General features: G+C 42.5%; 1 pseudogene; it reads right to left on the reverse strand.

Annotated features, from left to right (window-relative positions):
- Window positions 1–1,913: 1,913 nt before the first annotated feature.
- The window catches only part of LOC135215876 (protein YIPF1-like), a 29,753-nt pseudogene continuing 10,520 nt past the window's right edge, over window positions 1,914–21,146 (reverse strand).

A 21,146-nucleotide genomic window follows, 5' to 3' on the forward strand; every position in this document is an offset into this window, starting at 1 on the left:
TCTTTGTAAAAAGAGAGTACACCTTCGAGTTTCACCTCTGACATTCTCTTGCATTTACGTTTGTTTATCTCTGTTTCGGCAAGAATTTCATCATGCCAAAGAGGAAAATACAAGGAAAACATCTCGCTAACTACAGAAGAAGAAATTCCGCTGTAATAAGCCGAGTTAGTGAAGGGGAGAGAGAGAGAGTTGCATAGGAAGGAGTGCCCCATCTTGCCTCAAGCAGTGCCCCAGGCTACGATATATGAGCAAAGGGATCATCATTTATGATTAAATTATGATAAATAAAATAGTTTGGTTTATTATACACAAAAAGGAAATATACATTCATAATAATCATTATTTATTAACACTGTCTTTATTTATAGAAATACAAAGAAAACTTTGAACGCCCGTATCTCAAAAACTATATATTATTGACCTTCAAAATCTATCTTCTCCCTTAGTTTTAAAGCTATAACATTGGAATTTGGTATATAACTCAGAAAGACATTATAGAACAATCAAATAGAGCCCTTTTTTCCAATTTTGTTTCATCTTTTTTTATAAATGTTTTTCTCCTGATTTATAGGGTTTTATTTTTTTACCATATTGAAAAATTTCATATCTAGCAAAAAAAATAAAATTACTTTTAGAAAAAAAACTCCCCATTCGATTGGAGGTCGACATCAGGTCTAAATATGGTAGTAATCCTAGGTCTTAATATTTACATATCAAGGGAGGAGATAGAATTTGAAAAATGGTTATTTTCGGAATAAATCGATCCCTGGCGTCACAAAACCGATGGTCAGAGGCGAAAATCATATGCGGTTTTGTTTGGAGATGTCCCAAGTCACCTTATTAGGTATGAATATCAAAGTCCTGTCCTTAAAAAATGATATTGTTAGTATACAATAAAGTTTTGTACATACGTACTTACCTGGCAGATATATACAGTGGTCCCTCCGTATTCGCGGGGATGCGTACCAGACCCACCCATGAATAGTTAGAACCCGCAAATGTTTGGAACCCCTATAAAAACGCTGAAAAACAGCCTATTTTGTTAGTCAAAACTCAAGAAAAACCACTAAAAATGTTCATACTTGGTTTTTTTAATAGTTTCATCACAAAAAAGTGCATTTTATGATGAATTGATCAAAAAAAACACCAGGAATTTGTGGATATTTCTCATAGGAAAATACCGCGAATGCGTGAATTTTCCGCGAATAATGTGGGGAAACGTTTCCGAGAGAAATCCGCGAATGTGTGAGTCCGCGAATCCGGAGAACACGAATACGGGGGGCCCACTGTACTTAGCTTACGTCTCTGATGTCCCGACAGAATTCAAAACTCGTGGCACACGCGACAGGTAGGTCAGGTGATCTACCTTACCGCCGCTGCTGGGTGGCGGTGTATGAACCAATCCCGTTTTCTAGTCAGATTTTCTCTTCCACCTGTCTCCTGAGGGGAGGCTGGGCGGGCCATCAATCGTATATACTATCTGCCAGGTAAGTATGTACAAAACTTTATTGTTATACTAACAATATCATTTTTGTACATGAAACTTTCCTGTTAGATATATACTTAGCTGATTGGCACCCTTGGTGGAGGGTAAGAGACAGCTAAATAACAGAGAAGGGAAACAAAACATATTGTAGGATATAAAAACCTTGGTTCTTACCTGTTTAGGCAGAAGACTTCATGGTTACTGTCTATTAGTCTGCATTGCCTGAAGAGCTACAGCGAGGGCGTGACCTATTGCTGAAAGACTCTTTGGGTCTACCAAAGGGATTTCTTATCCAGTTACATGGTAGAATCCAAGTAGGATCTTGTCAAAGGGGTTTTGTCCACTTACATGACAGAACCTGTCCACTACTATTGCAAGGAGCTCAAATACAACCCGATCACCTAACCAATCTAACCCAGTGTTAGATCTAAGACATGAAAGAGATGCCTACCCGCATCCTTCTTTCATACAACTGTAAAAACATAATACCAAAAATAACACTAAACTAAAAAAGGATATGTTTCAGCTCCCTGGCCCAGCACCGAATCCGCCGATACGTATGGTCCTAACGCGAAACACTTGTCATACGTGATTTTAACGTCTCTTAAGTAGTGGTTAGCGAAGACAGAGTTGCATCTCCAAAAGGTTGCTTTCATAAGGTTCTGCAAAGACATATTCTTATTGAAAGCCAAGGACGTGGCAATAGCCCTCACCTCATGAGCCTTGACCTTAAGGAGCTTGAATTGTTCCTCATCACATGCAACATGGGCTTCTTTCACAAGGCTTCTTATAAAGAATGCCAGGGCATTCTTCGACAATGGCCTACTGGGATCTCTAACAGAACACCAGAGGTTATCCATATTGCCCTTAAGTTTTTCCTTCCTATGAAGATAAAACTTTAGACTTTTAACGGGGCAAAGTGTCCTCTCTGCTTCTTCCCCCTACAAGGGCAGATAAGCCTTGAACCTCAAAACTCCTGGGCCATGGATTGGAGGGTTCTCATTCTTGGCTAAGAATGAAGGAAGGAAGGAACAAATCACTGACTCTCCTTTGAATCCTACTCTTCCTTCTAAGGCTTGTAGTTCACGTCATCCTCTTGGCGGATGCTAAAGCCATGAGGAACAGGGACTTCTTTGTTAGATCTCTAAAAGAAGCTGACTGAGGAGGCTCAACCTTGAGGACCTCAGAAAAAGAAGAACCAACATCAAGATTCCAGCTTGGAGTCCAAGAAGAAACTTTCTTGGTGGTTTCAAAAGACCTTATCAGATCATGAATGTCTTTGTTGCTGAAATGTTCAGGTCTCTGTGCCTGAACACTGCGGCTAGCATGCTGTGGTAACAGTTGATAATAGAAACTGCCAGACCGCACTTTTCCCAATAAGGAAAAAGAGGAATTCGGCGATTTGGGTTACAGAGGTACTGGACGAGGAAAACTTCTGATTCCTGCACCAACGAAGAAAGACGTCCCACTTCGACTGGTAGACGTGCAGGGTAGATGATCTTGCTGTGGCAATAGCCTTTGCAACCTTAGAAGAAAACCCTCTCGCTCTGACAAGATTTTGGACAGTCTGAACCCAGTCAGATTGAGAGCGGGGAGGTTTTTGTGAAATCTGTCGAAGTGTTGTCTGAGCAAATCGATCCTTTGTGGCAGGGATCTTGGAAGGTCCACCAACCATTCCAGTACCTCTGTGGGCCAGAACAGAGCTATCAGCGTCATTCTTGCCGATTCTGAGGCAGCGAATTTCTTTAGGTTTCTCCCCAGTATCTTGAAGGAGGAAAAGCGTACAGGTCTAGACCCTTCCAATCTAGGAGAAAGGCATCTACTGCTACTGCCCTTGATCTGAGATTGGGGAGCAGTAAATGTCTATTCTCGCGTTCCTGGAAGTGGCAAAGAGGTCTAGATGAGGTCTGCCCCACAGTCTCCACAGATCCTGGCAAACATCTGAGTGAAGAGTCCACTCTGTAGGTAGGACTTGATTTTTCCTGCTCAGGAGGTCGGCCCTTACATTCCTTTCTCCCTGTACGAATCTGGTGAGAAGTCTGATCCTCCTTACCTCCGACCACAGCAGAAGGTTCCTTGCTGTTTTGTACAGGGAGAAGGAGTGCGTCCCCCCCCTGCTTCCTGATGTACGCCAGGGCTGTGTTGTTGTCCGAGTTGATGTGAACTACTGCATCTCGGACATGGGACTCGAAGGCTTTTCAAGGTCAGCCAAACCACCATCAGCTCCTTCTTGTTGATATGCCAGGCAACCTGTTCCCCCTCCCAGGTGCCTGACACTTCCTTTGATCCGAGCGTCACCCCCAACCTGCTTCCGAGCGTCGGAGAACAACAACTAGGTTGGGGTTCAGGATTTGCAGGGACAGACCTTCCACAATCTGATAGGATCTGCCCACCACAAAGCTCCTTCTTGATCTCCCTTGTGATATTGAAGGAGAACTCTAGATCCTGGGAGCGACGATGCCAGTTCTGGTGCAAAAGGAACTGGAGCGGTCTCAGGTGCAACCTTCCTAGAGAAACGAATTGCTCCGAGGAGAGTGTCCCCAGCAGACTCATCCACTCCCTCGCTGTGCATGCATCTTTCTCTAGAAAGGTTGTGACTTTCTCGGGGCCTCGAGCTATCCTTTCCGGGAAGGATACGCCCAAAAATCCCGAGAAACTATCCGAATCCCCAGATAAATACGTTCTTGACTGGGGATTAACTGAGATTTCTGGATGTCTACCAAAAGTCCCAGCGAACTTGCCATGGTAAGTGTCTTTTGTAGGTCCTCAGACAACGTTCCTTTGACTTGGCTCTGATCAGCCAGTCGTCTAGATAAGAGGGATATCCTCACTCCCTCCAATGTAGCCACTGCTCTACATTTTTTCATAAGCCCATGAAAACCTGAGGGGCTGTCGAGAGGGCGAAGCACAAGGCCTGAATTGGAATATCTTCCCTTTCATCATGAACCTCAGCTACTTCCTTGAAGAAGGATGGATCGGCACATGGAAGTAAGCGTCCTGTAGATCCAGGGACACCATCCAGTCCCCTGGACGAAGAGCAGCCAATACTGAAGACGTCGTCTCCGTGGAGAACTTCCTCTTTTCCACAAAGAAGTTCAGGGCGCTTACATCCAGAACCGGTCTCCATCCTCCTGAAGCTTTCGGAACTATAGGAAGAGGCGGTTGTAGAATCCCGCAGAAAGAGGATCGTTCACTAGTTCTATAGCCTCCTCCTCTAGCATTTGATCTACCGCTAGAGCAAGGGCTTGGCTCATGATGGGGTCCTTGTACCTGGCCACAACTCCCTCGGAGTTGTTGTCAAGGGCGGCCTTGATGCGAAAGGAATGAGGTATCCCTTCTGGATAATCGAGAGGGACCAGGTGTCCGCCCCTTTCTGGGCCCAGACATCGGCAAATCTTAGCAGTCTGGCGCCTACTGTTGTCTGGAGGACTTGCATTCTATCTCTTAGATCTGATAGATCTAGAGAAGGTTTTCCCTCTCTTAAAGGGTCTTGCTCCTCTAACTCTAGAAGATCTGGAAGGAGGGCCCCCTCAAAAGGGCTCCTGCATCGAGGGAGTCTCTTTCTTGGCCTTAGCCGGGAAGGCCGTATGAGGTTTCCTTGCCGACTGTGCAAGCATGTCTTGGGTCGCCTTTGCCGAGAGAGCGCTCGAGATATCCTGAATAATCTTCTTCGGGAAGAGCACAGGCGAGAGCTGTGCGTACAAAAGCGAGGATCTCTGAGCGTGTGAAAACTGACTTCGTGAGGAAAGAACAGTACACTGCCCTCTTCTTAATGACTCCTGCTCTAAAAAAAGCGAAGCAACTTCACTCGAGCCATCTCTCACTGCCTTATCCATACATGTTAACACACTATGGAGATCTTCAGGCGAAAGGGCATCCGGAGTCTGAGTCCTTCTGGCTAACACTCCTAAGGACCAATCTAGGAAGTTAAAGACTTCCAGGACTCGGAACATTCCTTCAAAAGGTGGTCAAGCTCATTCATCCCCCACGTAGTCTTCGCAGAAAAAGGGCAGAGTGTCTAGAGGAATCCACCAATGAAGAGAAGTCCGAGTCCGCAGAGGAGGTAAGACTCAGGCCCAAAGGTTCTCCCGACTTGTACCAAAATCCTAACCTTCCTGTCAGTTTGGAAGGAGGGAAGGCAAAAACTGTCTTTCCTTTTTCTTCTTTGGACAGAAAGCATTCACCAAAAACCTCTCAGTGCCTTCTTCATGGTGATGGTTGTTCCATCCTACGTACGCTGAGACCTTAGCCATTTTGGAGATAGAGAACAAGGAGAGCGGCGAAGGAGGAGTGGCAGGAGTAAGGGCATCTCCAAATTCTTGGAGAAGCAAGTCAGCAAGCTTCTTATAGGAAGAAACTGAAGAATCTTTGGCCGAGTCTTCGTCCGATGCTTCCTGTTCTTCTTCAAACGAAGAACAACAAAGATCGTTAGCAGGGTAGGCGGTCTTATAAGTAGAAGTGCGCCTATCCTGGGAGGCGCGTCTGGGAGAAGTCTGACGCCTGTCAGGGGAAGCAAAAGCTTCCGAGAGCGCCTATCCGGAGAATACTTCCTCCCATGAGGAGGGCGTCCTCGAGGCTCTTGGCGCCTGTCAAGAGGAGAGCGGCTGCCTGGAGAAGAGCGCCTACTTGGGGAGTAGTGCCTGCCAGGTTCTTGGCGCCTGACACGAGGAGAGCGCCTGCTGGGAGAGGCGCGCTTGCAAGGAGACTGACGCCCGTCAAGCAAAGAGCGCCTAACTGAAGAAACGCGTCTGTCAGGGGACGAGCGCCTATGAGGCGCTTAGCGCTTATCCAAAGTTGAGAGGATGTCAACATGAGCGGGCCTGCCAGGCGACTGGCGCCTGGACGAGGAAGGGAGCCTGCCAGGAGGAGGAGCGCCTCACGCGAGAATCCACTTGCTCGGGAGAGAGAGCAACCTCCGAAGAAGAGCGTAAGTCGGGAGAGGGGCGCCTGGACTTCTTAATAGGGAGAGAGACATCCTTCTTACGACGAGAACTCCCTGCCAAGGAGTCAGCCAGAGCCGAAATCTGCGCTTGCAGACCCGCTAGAATCCAACGCGGGGGACCTCTCAGGTTCCTCTTCCGGGAAGGGAGCGAGGCAAACGAGGAGAAGAGTCATCTTGATATCTCCTGGGTCTCTTAACATCCAAAGAAGGCTCTTCCGCAAAGAATTCCGGGCTGGAGGGAAGGGCGCTGGGTGCCTTCCAGGCTCTCTTCAAAGGGCGCGAGGCTTCCGAGGAGCTCCATCCGCGCTTCGGAGAAGGCGAAGGCAACAAAAGAGAAGCACTGACGTAGCACTTCCTTCTTGGCGCGATCTGAGGCAGCCTGGGAACGTACTCAGTACCTGCCGAAGGGATGCCTGACCGGTGGGGGTTCTCCCTAACCTTCCTGTGGCTTTCGACTTTCTTCCTCCACTGGGACTGGGAGTTTTGGAAGAGGTCTAGGCCTGGAAGCATTATGGAGCCGGTCAGACGACCCCCTCCACTGACTGGGGGGGACACTGCACAAATCACTAGCACTGTCACTCTTACCTTCCAAGGAGCGGATCTTAAGCTCCATGCTACGAATCGTGGCTTTCATAGCGACCACCTCCGAAGACGTATCTTCGGTTCGACGCAGGGAGCAGGTGCTGAAACAGGTAAAGGAGGTTCTAATTCTACCACAGGGTTATCTACCTCTAGCTCGCTAAGGCGAGACCTACTAGAGCTTATGAACGAAGCCTTCCGAACCCTATCTTTCTCCAACTTCCTCAAGTAGGAAGAAAGAGACTTCCATTCTTCTTCATTCAACCCCTCACATTCCTTACAAGGGTTCAATAAAAGAACAATCATTCCCCTACAATTCATACATACAGTGTGAGGATCTACCAAAGCTTTCGGTAGCCTCACCTTACAAGCACTCACAGAACACTCTAAATACAGCAGATTTTTTAACTTCCAAATTAGACATTTTGAGAAAAATGCAAAGAGAAATCAATAACAGTCCACAAACAGCGTATGCCAAGCCAAAAAGATCCGGTACTTCACCAAAAGTCAGTCCAAAACAATCCAAGGCAGCGAGAAAGTGAATTAAACTATCGGGAGGAACCCACAACAGGTGTAGTCGGTTCCAGCGACAGAGAAAATCTGACTAGAAAACGGGAATTGGTTCATACACCCGCCCCACCCCCAGCGGCGGGTATGGTAGATCACCTGACCTACCTGTCGCGTGTGCCGCAAGTTTTGAATTCTGTCGGATCGTCAGAGACGTAAGCTAAGTATATATCTGACAGGAAAGTTCATGTACAAAAATGGCATTAGCCGGCCGGCCCCCTTAATATGCTGAGTGAAAAAAAAATGGCCTCAGATGCTATGACTACATTACAGGTCCGGTTTTAACCCACAAAATTCTTTCAAGTAATACAAATGGTAATGTAAACTAAACAAATACTATTATATATACTGTAATATCTTCATTTACATTCAACTGACTCAAAAACATGATCTGGGTTATCACAAGAATTTCTAGCTTACCATGAACCTAGTGCCAGAGTCGCATGCAGAACCAAAATGAATACAGCTATGCCAATAGCAACCTGCTTTGCATCATGTGATAAGGATGGCCAAACAGTCCGTACAAGCACACTGCCACTGAGAACTGGTGCAACAATAGCAAGACACCCATTTAAACCATGGCTGTGGTACAATCCATAATATCTGGAAAAATAAATATAGCAAGTATTAATGTTGGTAATGATTTTCATTACAAAAGTTTTAAGACTAATTTAATCTTGGTTTAATGAACAACTATTTGTGAATCAACTCACCTTCATTCCACTGCTGTCTATTTCAATTACATATGGGCAGAGAGCAACATATAATTTACTAGCCTGCATTTTTTTCATTTTCACATTTGTAATATTCATTTAGCATGATTAAATTAATCCTATATATGAGATCTGCTACTGAATGCAGTTACTAGATGGACTTTTCAGTGTAAATCCTTATGCTGCATTTGTGTTTTTCACCCTTATTTACATACATAAGTACATCTGTAAATGTATTAAAATGACAACAGTAATCTCACTTAACTATTCAATTTTTCAATATTTAAGATAAACTTTTCTCAAAAAGCCCATTAGTAAATGAAACCAATAATCTCACTTAACTTCTCAAATTTTCTATATTTTAGGAAACTTTCCTCTGAAAGCCCTGAATGGAAAATGAAACTGATGTTGAGATTTTCCTTCCCATGCAAGATTCTAAAAAACTCCAATGTATGAAAACAGGTTCTATATAAATCTCTCAAATATGTCTCGAATATATAATCTTTGAAAATTTAAGGAATTAAGCAGAAAAATCTCAACACAATCTCAAATAAATGTTATAACAACTGAATAAGGTTAGCAAGAATCCTTTTCCTTCTCAGCAAGCAGTCTACTAATGTCAACACTAATTTACTCTATACGCCCGCCATTGCGAATAAAATTTAGCAACTTTTCAAGAATGGTTTTTTATTACTCTGATTTCTTTGAAACTGACTCTTCTCTATTGTGACAAACTTACAAACTAAAAGATTCCCCTTTTTTAAAATATAAATAAATTTCAAGTTTCCATATAAATGGATGAAGCATGGGTATGGTTTCTGTTTAACAACACCGATTTTAAGATGGTTCTACAGCACAATACTATTTAAAAATGTAGGAAGTAATACATAATTTACTTCTTCTGACTGAATAATAAAAGAAAAAAGATCAATTTATACTTATTAGAACATTCACATCTCTTTTGATTTCAAGAGACTACCTAACATTCTCAGGCTTACCGAAACTGGGACAAATATGGCTAATGAGTAACCATATATGCATAGAAGTTCCAGAAGAGAGATTTTTGCACGAGACCCTGCCACACCAGAACTCCCCACATGGCAAGTGGTACCAACAAGCATACGAGAATATTGCAGTTGCAGCTAACGTAACTGAAAAACAACATAGAGAAGCATATAACTTCTGAAGAAGATGCTACAAAATTATTATTACAGTGGTTCCCCGTATTCACAGGGGATGCGTACCAGACACCCCAGCGAATAGTCAGAACCAGTGAGTAGTTGGAACCCCTACAAAAACGCTTAAAACAACCTATTTTGTTAGTTAAAACTCAAGAAAAACCCACTAAAAATATTTATACTTGGTTTTTAAGTTTTATCACAAAAGTGCATTTTATGATGAAATTGATAAAAAAAAAAAAAAATTAATTTGTGGATATTTCTCATAGAAAATACTGCGAATAGACAAATTTTTCCTGCAAATAATGGGGGGGGATATGTTCCAGAGAGAGAAATCCTCAAATGCGTGATTCCGTCGAATCCAGAGAACATGAATATGGGGAAACCACAGTATTATTATTATTATTATTATTATTAGTTATTATTATTATTATTCAAAAGATGAAACATACTAATATGGAACAAGCCCACAGGGGTCATTGACTTGAAATTCTGGCTTCCAAGACTATAGTGTTCATTAAGAAGAAGTAACATGAGGTAATGGGTAAATACGAAAGAAGAGACCCCACTTACCAAAAAAAACAATAAATAAGTAGTAACAAACATTAAAATGCAAGGAGAATAGTATTAGGGTAGTAATGTATTAAACATTCACTTCAACTTCTGAAGTTCCAATTGCATGACTTCCTTTGGAAGGTGTTTCCATAGTCCCAACCAAGAGTTTGACAGAGAGGCACATTTGCTCTCGAGGCAAAGAAGGGGATCAGGATCAATTGTGGATATGAAAGATCTCCACTTAATACAACTATGAGAAAGTGACACGCAAGAGACTATCCACTGATGTTCAAGTCATAACTATAGTTGACCCCTGCTATTCACAGACTCACGATTCGTGGATTCGCCTATTTGCAGATTTTTCTATGGGCCATATATTACCCATTATTTGCGGAAAATTCACCTATTCACAGTATTTTTCACTGAGAACATTCACAAATTACTGTATTTTCATATCACCATATGGTACTAAATGCACTTTTTGTGATAACTATTAATTACTCAGGTATAAGCATTTCTTATAATTTTTCTAACTATCAAAAGGTGGGCAGTTCATAATAGCGTTTTTAGAGGGTTTTAAATATTCGTGGATTTTAGCTATTTGCAAAGGGGTGTGGTACCCATCCTCCACGAATACAGGGGGTCCACTGCACTACAGTAATACTACAAACTTACGCGAGGTTAGGTTTCCAGACCCCCTCGAGTAATGGGGAATTTTTGCATAAGTTTGGCGCGGTCTCTCCAAAAATGCTAATAAATGCTTACTTCTAGAGTCTGAACACTAGTATGACCCTAATCATGCTCCCAAACCCTAAATATTAAGCTAACTTTTAAATGAAATTAAAGTTACGGTGTTATTTCATTTAAAAAAGTTAGCTTAAATACATTACCCATAAAAAAAGAAATAAATGCTTGGTAAAAAATATAGGAGTGTGAAGATTACATATGTACAATATAATTCTCTATTCTTTCCCCTTCCGACCGACCAATCAATTTTTAGAAGTCTTCTCAACCACTTTCTTTAAGAAATTCTTTTTACTGTCTCTTTCTCTTTGTTTCTGAAATTCCTTTTCATGAACAAACAGTTGCTTTTTATTTGGACCAATACAACCTCTTAGTTATGTGCCTGTTTTAGAACAGGCAATTTACAGTTTTAGAAGATAAATGGTAAAAACAGATCAATTAAAAATTATCTACGCCATCGTTGAGAGAGAGAGAGAGAGAGAGAGAGAGAGAGAGAGAGAGAGAGAGAGAGAGAGAGAGAGAGAGAGAGAGAGAGAGAGAGAGGAGGATTATTATTTTATTATTTAATTTACACATAAAAGCTTGAAAATATGATATTGTCATGATACAATAAAGTTTTGTTCATACTTACCTGACAGATATATATATATATATAGCTGTATTCTCTGACGACTAAACAAAAAAAAAAAAAAAGACAGAATTTCGAAACTCCCGCCAAACGCAGTGGTCGGCTAGGTGGTTTAGTACCCATTCCCGCCGCTGTAGGCGGATACCAGGAACCATTCCCATTTTCTATTCAGATTTTTCTCTAACCACTGTCCCCTGAGGGGAGGTGGTGGGTACTTGATTATATATATCTGTCAGGTAAGTAAATGAACAAACTTTATTGTATCATGACAATATCAGTTTTTTGTTCATGACACTTACCTGCCAGATATATATATAGCTGAATCCCACCATTGGAGGTGGGAAGGGACAGAATAGAAGGATTTTGGAAACTTTCACATGCATGATTGACATTTTGGTTCCTTACCTGTTAGCATAGCCGACTTCGTGATTACTGTCACCCAAGCCTGCTTCTGCTTAACTAGAATTTCCAGCAAGGTAGTGACCTGTATAGCTGGATAGTTCTAGATGATCTGTCCAACGGGAGCGTGACCACAATGTGACTAGACCATATTGACCATACTGAAGACAACGAAGCATAATAAATACCACCTAACCTAGCCCAACTAAAGTTAGTCCCATAACTTTCAGGCTAATTAAAGGGAAGACCGCCTCAAGCGGCCAACCCTACAACCATAAAAAACAACCCATAATTAAAATCACACACATCCATATTTTCTAAAGGAATTGGGGTTCGTATTGCTTCTCGTCCCCAATACTGTATCCGCTCGGAAATGTATTGGTCCAAGGCGAGTAGCAATTCTCATATGTCGCCTTCACATCTCTGAGGTAGTGTGAAGCGAACACAGAGTTGCTTCGCCAAAATGTGGCACCCAGGATATCACTGAGTGCCATATTTTTCTGAAAAGCCAACCGCGAAGTAGCTACCGCTCTAAACTTCGTGAGCATTAACTTTTAGCAGTTTAAGATCACCATCCGTGCAGACGAATGAGCTTCCCTGATGGTGTTTTTCTCAAGAAGAACGCCAGTGCGTTCTTAGACATTGGTAATTCCGGCCTCTTGACCGAACACCACAGGTTGTCTGATGGGCCTCTACATTGTTTGGTCTTTTCCAGATAAAATTTGAGAGCTCTGACAGGGTACAAAACTCTCTTCCTTCCTGGCTCTCGTCCACGAACTCTGATAACCCCTTGATATCAAAGCAAAGCTTTTAGGCCAGGGTTGGATGGGTTTTCGTTCTTAGCTAGAACGAGGGGCTCAGCGAACACACCGCATTGTGTTCTCTGAAACCCACATGTTTTATTCATAGCTTGGATTTCGCTAACCCTCTTAGCTGTTGCCAGAGCGGTTAGGAAAATAGCTTTCCTAGTTACATCTTTCAAAGAGGCAGTATGCATAGGCTCAAATGGGGCTGCACATTAAAAACTTTAAGACACATCCAAGTTCCATGAGGGAATCTTGTCTCGTGGAGATTTTGAGGTTTCAAAGGACCTCAATAGGTCGTGAAGATCCTTATCATTTGATAAATCCAAGCCTCTGTGTCGGAAGACCGTTGATCAGCATACTTTTGTAGCCTTTAATCGTTGGACACTGAAAGTTTGTCTATATTTCTAAGATGTAGGAGGAAATCAGCAATCTGGCTCACAGAGGTTGTGGATGGAGAAATATTTTTTCCTTCTACACCCAACTTCTAAAGACAGCCCACTTCGATTGGTACAGCTTGAGAAGATGTTCTTCTAGCGTTGGCATAGCTCTTACCACCGATCTTGAAAAACCCTCTCGCTCTGGCCAACTTTTGGATAGTCTGAATGCAGTCAGACTCAGAGCAGAGGTTTCCGTGATACCTCTCGAAGTGGGGCTGTCTGAGTAGATCGATTTTTTCTGGAAGTGTCCTTGGGAAATCTACCAGAAATGACATGGCCTCTGTGAACCAGTCGCTTGCAGGCCAAAAGGGGCGATCAACGTCATTCTTGCTCCTTCCGACGCCGCAAACACCTTCCTTATACCTCTCCCAGGAGTTTGATGGAGGAAAGGCGTAGAGAAATCCATCCCCTTCCAATTCCAAAGCATGGCGTCTATTGCTACTGCTCCTGGGTCCAGAACCGGAGAGCAGTAAATAGGAAGCCTCCTTCGTTTTTCCGCTGTCGCGAAGAGGTCTACCAGTGGACGTCCCCAAAGTTTCCATAACTCTTTTGCAAATCTCTGGATGGAGAGTCCATTCGTTTTGGAAGCATTTGATGTTTGACGGCTTTAGGAGATCCGCACGAACGTTCTGCTGTCCTGAAACGAATCTTGTTTAGAAATCGTTATATTTCTTAGCTTCGCCCAAGTAAGATTTCCCTCGTTATCCTGAACAGGGACCGAGATAGAGTTCCTCCCTGTTTTTTTGATATACGCGAGCGCCATGGTGTTGTCCGAGTTGACTTGTACAATTCGTCCCACAATCCTTGACTCGAAGCATTGAAGCGCCAAAACGAATCGCTTCTAGCTCCTTGAGGTTTATGTGCCAGGACCTCTGTTTCCCCTCTCCAGAGGCCTGGACACTAGTCTGGGCTCAGAACTTTGAGGGACATCCCTTCCAATAGCTTGACGGGATCGGACCACCACTTCAAATGCTCTTTGATCGATTGAGGGATTCTCAAAATCTCGTCTAGGTCTTTCTTGTTCTTCCAGTTGTCTGCTAGGAAAACTGAAAGCTGTCTGAGGTGCAGCCTTCCAGAGAACAAATTTCTCCAGCGAGGAAATGGTCCCAGCAGACTCATCCATTCCCTCGCCGAGCATATTTCCTTCTCTAAGAAGACCGCTACTTCTCTAAGCATTTTAGCTGACGTTCTATGGATGGAAATGCTTGAAAAGCCACTGAATCCATCTGAATCCCCAGATACACGATGGACTGTGTGGGAATTAGATGGGACTTCTCGAAGTTGACCAGAAGGCCTAGGTCCTTCGTCAGCTGTAATGTCTGTGTAGGTCCTCCAGGCACTTTTCCTTTGACGTGACCGGATCAGCCAATCGTCTAAGTAGAGTGAGACTCTTATCTTCGAGAGATGAGCCATCTTGCTACATTTCGCATCAAGCGTGAATATCATAGGGCTGTACTCAGCCCGAAACAGAGAGCTCTGAATTGGAAGACCTGTCCTTTCAGAAACGAATCTGAGGAACTTCCTGGACCGAGGGTGGCTCGAACATGGAAATAGGCGTCTTGGAGATCCAAGGACACCATCCAATCTCCTGGTCTCAGGGAAGCTAAAACAGACTGTGCAGTTTCCATCTTGAATTTTATTTTCCTTACAAAAAGATTCAGCCTGCTTACGTCTAGGACAGGTCTCCATCCTCCCGAGTGCTTCGGAACAAGGAAAAGCCTGTTGTAGAAGCCTGGAGAGTTCCGTGATACAACTCTTTCTACTGCTCTCTTTTCCAACATTTGATCCAAAAGGTCTAATAAGATCTGTTGCTTCGAATCCTGATAAGAGGGCGAAAGGTCTATTGGCTCTATGCTTAATGGAGGTTTCGATAGAAACGGGATCTTGTAACCTTTCTCGATCACTTACATTCGAGTGACCAAGAGTTCGCCCCCCCCTCTTATCCTCCATGCTTCCGCGAAAAGAGCGAGTCTCGCCCTGACTGGTGCCTGGAGGGCCGAAAAGTCCATTTCTTTCCCCTGGTTTTTGAGGGGGCTCTGCCCCTAGGGAAACTCCTCCCTCGAGCAGCAGCTCTCGAAGAGGCTCTTCCACGAAAGGGCTTATAATTCTTCCTAGAAGCTTGCGTGGTTCTTGAAGATATCTGATCAGTAGGACGTTTCGAAGACCGAGACAATAAGTCCTGCGTCGCTCGTTCTTGGAGATTTACTGACAAATCCTTTACCATCGATTGTGGAAAAAGATGAGCAGAAAAGGGAGCGAACACAATTCTGCTTTTTGTGCAGGCGACACTGACTTAGCTGTGAAGCTACAGAAAAGTGCGCGTTTCTTCAGGACTCCCGACGCAAAATGTGATGCCAGTTCGTCGGAGCCATCTCTTACTGCTCTGTCCATACATGACAAAATACTCACTAAGTCCCTCTAATGAAATAGAATCTGGGCTTCTAAACTGCACATCCAAGATGCCCAAACACCAATCTAGAAAGTTAAAAACTTCTAGAGTTTTGTAAAGGCCTTTGAGATGGTGATCTATCTCTGACATTGTCCAAGAAACTTTTGCTGATGCCAGGTAAGATCTTCTAGGTGCCTCCACTAAGTTGGCGAAATCCACTTGTGCAGAAGCAGAGATTCTTAAAACTGCTTCCTCTTCTGTCTCATACCACTTCCCTGATCTTCCACTAAGCCTTGTGGGGGGAAGTGCAAAAGAAGTCTTGCCCTTTGTCTTTTTGGGATTCCATCCAATCGTGGATTCTTTTAAAACGAAGCCCTTTTTAGTTGAGAGTGAGGTGGCCATTTTAACAAAATTTGGAGTCTTCCTTGCCTTCGAAGAGGTTAGTTGCGAAGGTGGAGAGAGGAACTGGAGCTCGAAACTTCTCGGGAAACAAATCTTTTAAAAGACGAGTTAAAGTCTTATAATCCACAGAGGATGAGGTTGTAGGATCCTCCTCCTCTTCTGAGACAGGCTCGCTTGACGATTTCTCTTCTAATGGAGACATAGGTTATCCTGAATTGAACGAGAAGAAACCGAAGTTTCACTCCCTTTCGAAACGTAGGTCTTGCGCTTGAAATCAATTTTGAAGAGGAGAGCCGCTATGTTTCTCCTAACCTTGACTTTCTCTCCGAATTTTCCAAACTAACGTCATACGATTTCTCTTGACGAGCACCATTGTAGTTTTCTACTACCTTGAAGCATATGGCGCTTATCCTTCTGACTAGCGACCTGTTCTTTTCTTCCCAAGGTGACTTTATGCATCGGACGCCTAGCGTCCTGGAAAGCGTCCTCTATTTTGCGTCCTGGAAAGCGTCCTCATTTGGCGTCCTGGAAAGCGTCCTGGAAAGCATCCTGATATGAAGGACGACGAGCGTCTTATTAGCACTACACCTCGGCGTCAAAAAAAAAAAAAAAAAAAAAAAAAAAAATCAAAAGCATCCTCATTGCGTCCTGACGTTGATGGACGTCGTGTAAATGCTCCTTTAAAACGGTTCTTGAGTTGCAATACGCCTCGCGTCCTCAAAAGCGTTCCTCATATCCTTCTTCTGAACTAATATCGTGAGTTTGAAGTCTATCCAGCCGACGTTTACGACACCGAGCGTCCCAGAAGCGTCCTTACGAGCGTCCTGATTAGGCAAGGCGTTTCTTCTGTTGAATACTCTCTTCCTATAAGCCAAGATCAATTCCTTCCAATTCTATTTCTGAGCGATCCTTCTGAACGTTCTTCGACTCTTGGAAAAGACGACGGCCTCCGCCTGTGTGACACCTATTGTCTCTTCTCTTTCGCCATACTTCTAGAGACTCTATCAGCAGGACTGCTTGCGCGTTCCTGATTGAGTCGATGAGGTCTAGAAGGCGACGAATCAGAAGATGACGAAGAACGAAGAGAAGCCGCAGGAGAATGTCTAGATTTCTTGACGGTAGCCATAGATCTTTTTTACGACTACGCGATCTTTCTTCTTTCTTGGCGAAAAAACGCATCCAACTGTTGACGAATCGCTACGAGGGTCTTTTTTGATGGTGAAGAACCATATGATGGAATGAACCTTTGAGAAGAAGATGGGCGAGGGGGAACGCCTTCTTCTTCTCTCCGGACTCGAACCAGGACACTCAGAAAGCGTCCTGAATCTCTTGTGTGGGATACTGTCTCCGAAGTCTTCCGGAGAAGACGAAGCGTAAATCGAGGCGGAGGACACTCTCGATCTCCCGATGAAGCGTCCTCTTCCGTCAGACCTTTCCTAAGAGGGCGAGAAAGACGACGGCCGCCAGTGCGACGTCTTACGTCTTCCTTACCACTCTCAATTGGAGAGGCTGCGTCCTCTTCCGTAAGCCCTTTCCTAAGAGGGCGAGAAAGACGATGGCCGCCAGTGCGACGTCTTACGTCTTCCTTACCAGTCTCAATTGGAGAGGCCTTCCGAGATTCCCACCCACGGTGAGGTGAGGACGTCTCGGAGGAAGAGAAGCATTCCTTCAAGATTTCGAGCTTGCGCACGATCTTTGGCAGCCCTGGATGCGTCTTCAGGATCTGCCGAGGGACCCAGACCGGTGTTTAATTCCCGTAACCCTCCTTCGGCCTTCGACATGTCCATTCCCTGTGTTCTGGAGTCCGACCAGAGGTCTCAACCTGGAGGCATTATAGGACCGATCTGATGCCCCCTCCACATCACTAGGGTCACTAACATTATCACTACACTTTTGCACATTGAATTGTAGCACTCTCATTTTCGATTCAAGGTTCCGAATCGATTCAAAATGGTAGAAAGGGCATTCCCTTCGGTAACGATCACTTCCTTATCTGAAGGTGAAATTATAGGGTTATGCGTAACATGTTCTACATTTATGTTAGATTGAGGCAACCAACTTTATCACTTTGACTTTTAACAGAAGCACTCCTCAAGGAAGACCTCCTAATTCTGTCACGCTCAAGTCTACGAATGTCAAGATTCATACGCCTTCCATTCGACATTAGTTAACACTTCACATTCTTTGCACCTATCATCCAACAAGCAAACATGCCCTCTACAATTGCACACACATCGTGTGAGGATCTACCGAGGCTTTTGGTAGCCTCACCTTACATTCTTCTACACCATACACTCTGAAACTAGTAGAAACTAGATCCAGACATCTCAATTCTAAGAAAAATCAAAAAGCAAAATCAAAATCCAAAACCACAATAGCGTATGCCAAATCACTAAGCCAAGTCCAAAAACCAAAAGACAATTCAAATACTCAAGTGACAATGGGGTTTTCAAAATCCTAGGCGGAGGTCTGTAAACATTGTTTACCGACCGGCGACAGAAGAAAATCTGAATAGAAAATGGGAATGGTTCCTGGTATTCGCCTCCCAGCGGCGGGAATGGGTACTAACCACCTAGCCGACCACTGCGTTTGCCGGGAGTTTCGAAATTCTGTCGGTCGTCAGAGAATACAGCTATATATATATATCTGGCAGGTAAGTGTCATGAACAATTATAAATTACATAAAAACTTAACAAACACCTTTTGGGGTTTCTCCAAAGATTTGAAAATGTTGCCCTTTGCATTCAAGTGTCAGTGAAATACTCATGTATGATAATTAGTTAGGTTCCAATGAAAAGGTCGCGCTATTGTGAATTTCCTAACTCGATTGGAAGACTGAGGTATTACTGTACTGCCATGCCTTGCGCATGTGGAATGTTCGACAATAAATAAAGTCAGGGCATCAAACCCCAGGATTAAAAATCGACCTTTGACTTGTTACTATTTACAAGAGTTTCAGATAAAACCAACAATCATAGTTACAAGCACCAACTCTGGAGATCAAGAAATTTTACCTTGAGCCCCAAAATATTTGAGTGAAGTGCTTTTGCAATGAAAGTATTTTGTATGAATTTCCATCTGGTCTAGGTCTTCCACTTAAACCTCTGTCTATGATTTTCTGGATATAAACATTGGTCTTTAAAAACCTTCTACTCTCATATTACTTCTCTTACAAACTATTTTTTCTCCTTTCCCAATTCATCCAAAATCATCTTCATTCATGGAAACAAAGAAAAACACTAAGGATATAAAACATACATTAGTATGCATTAGAAAATAGCCTACCATATAACTCCAAGGAAGATTTAGAGTGAACAATGATATGAGTTAATGAATAATGATAATGCAATCCTGAACAATATCCAAAGACATCTTACACACACACACACACATGGAATCAGATTCACAAGGGATGTGGGAAGATTATACATGGATGCATCGTAACTGATCAGGAAATAAAAATCATCAGCTTTTCTTTCTAAGGAAATGGAGGGTCTGGGGATTTATGCAGATGCACAAACACGCTATGTTGTTAGTAATGGGTATTGTGATTTAGGAAGATAGAAGCCTGGTTACCAATATGCTAGACATTTGAAAAATGAGGTTCTATGCTACCCAATGGCAGCAGGATCCATGAGGACACGTATGGTACTCCAAGCCATTAGACAACTTTCCTTTGAATTGGGAATAATTGGTCTTGGATTTATGAAGATCCTGATTGTGGGCTCATCATATAAAATGTTTTTTGTGAAACAATCCTCACCCTAACAGATCATGACTGACCAAAAACAGAAACAGAGTAATGGGGGATTTGGGTTTGTCTCCGATGCAAGGGAACTTAGTATTTTTCCCTTGAAGTTTGAAAGAAGAGCTACTACGAAAGATGTGTCTACTGAAATCTTTTGAGCTTTTTTAGTTAATGGAGAACTGAAAACATGCACATTGCCACGTGAATCAATAAGTTTTCAATCTACAAATATGTACAGTATACTGGAAAAGCTTTTGCATCATATTTACCTTTGTGAAAATCATATCTCCACACATAGGATTCCTCAGGTCTAGTCCCTAGGTAATTAGCCAGATTCCCTGTAATTATATGGTATACATTAAAAGACAATATAACAACATCAAAAATTATCCTCTTAGAAAAAAAATCATGGGTCACTTATTTCTTGCTACAAAAAGCAATAAAAAACAAAAAATAGTGGTCATAAACGGAGTACCTAAAGTGAAGAAACAATTTCCTTTTGACTAAAATTTTCAAATAAGCACTACCTACCAATTGGTATCCCAGAAAGAATGTAAAATTTAAATTAAAATGATAGTGTGCATGAACATCTCATTAATTTTGCCAGTGAAATCAATTCAAAAATAAACTCAAAAAAAAAATAACTACAAAGATAAAATGCAGAATCTAAGAAATACCTGTGATAGCAGTGGTGAAGGTAAGGGTCATGCATATCCAAAATGGACCTGAAAACCATAAAAGCTGAGTTACTTGCATCACATAACACAATATTGTCCTAAATACTACTGATATAGCAAAAGACATACATATACATTCTGTAACTCTTGTATTGAAGAAATCCAGCACCCGAGAAGTCTATATAAGGCTCAAAGGTCTGGAAAAACTAATCCTTCTTATTATTATTATTATATTATGGTGAAGAAAAATCAAGAAAGAATACTATTGCTGATGTCTTCATCATTTTATTTAAATGCTTAAAGAAGCATAACAAACATAAATTGCAATCAAATACACTAACAAATAGATATGATAGACATATTAAATGATTTTCCATATTTGTATTATGCTTTGAATTTGGTGGAGGATAGAAAGTATGAACTGCACTGGACACTGATGGAAAAGCCTGAATGTAAAATAACTTTATTTGGAAATATGAAATCTCAGTTACTTATACCATCCATATACAATTCTAAATGTTAAAAGAAATATTAATGTTCCATAAGTTGCAAACACTAATTCTACATATTTTAACTTTACTTGTGGCAGTAATTCTATCCATCATGAGTGGTATCCTGTATAAATAAATCAGCATCTTATTTGTCAAACAAAATGGCTACTTAGAAACCATCACTGGGCAGTCTGGGCATTAGCTAAGGTACATTATGCATCACAAATCTGGAATTTATTAAATCCAGTCGACACCATTTGAAAAGATCCGTCTAACAGCCCTGGTACCCATCACACAAAAAGAAGAGTGAAATATCAAGTAAAATAAGGGCCATGGAAGCTTGGTTCTTAAGGAATGACTCAAGCATAATAAAATAATCAAATGACAAAGAGTATCAGAAAACTG

Source organism: Macrobrachium nipponense, chromosome 5, assembly GCF_015104395.2.
Source record: "Macrobrachium nipponense isolate FS-2020 chromosome 5, ASM1510439v2, whole genome shotgun sequence".
Taxonomy (NCBI): domain Eukaryota; kingdom Metazoa; phylum Arthropoda; class Malacostraca; order Decapoda; family Palaemonidae; genus Macrobrachium; species Macrobrachium nipponense.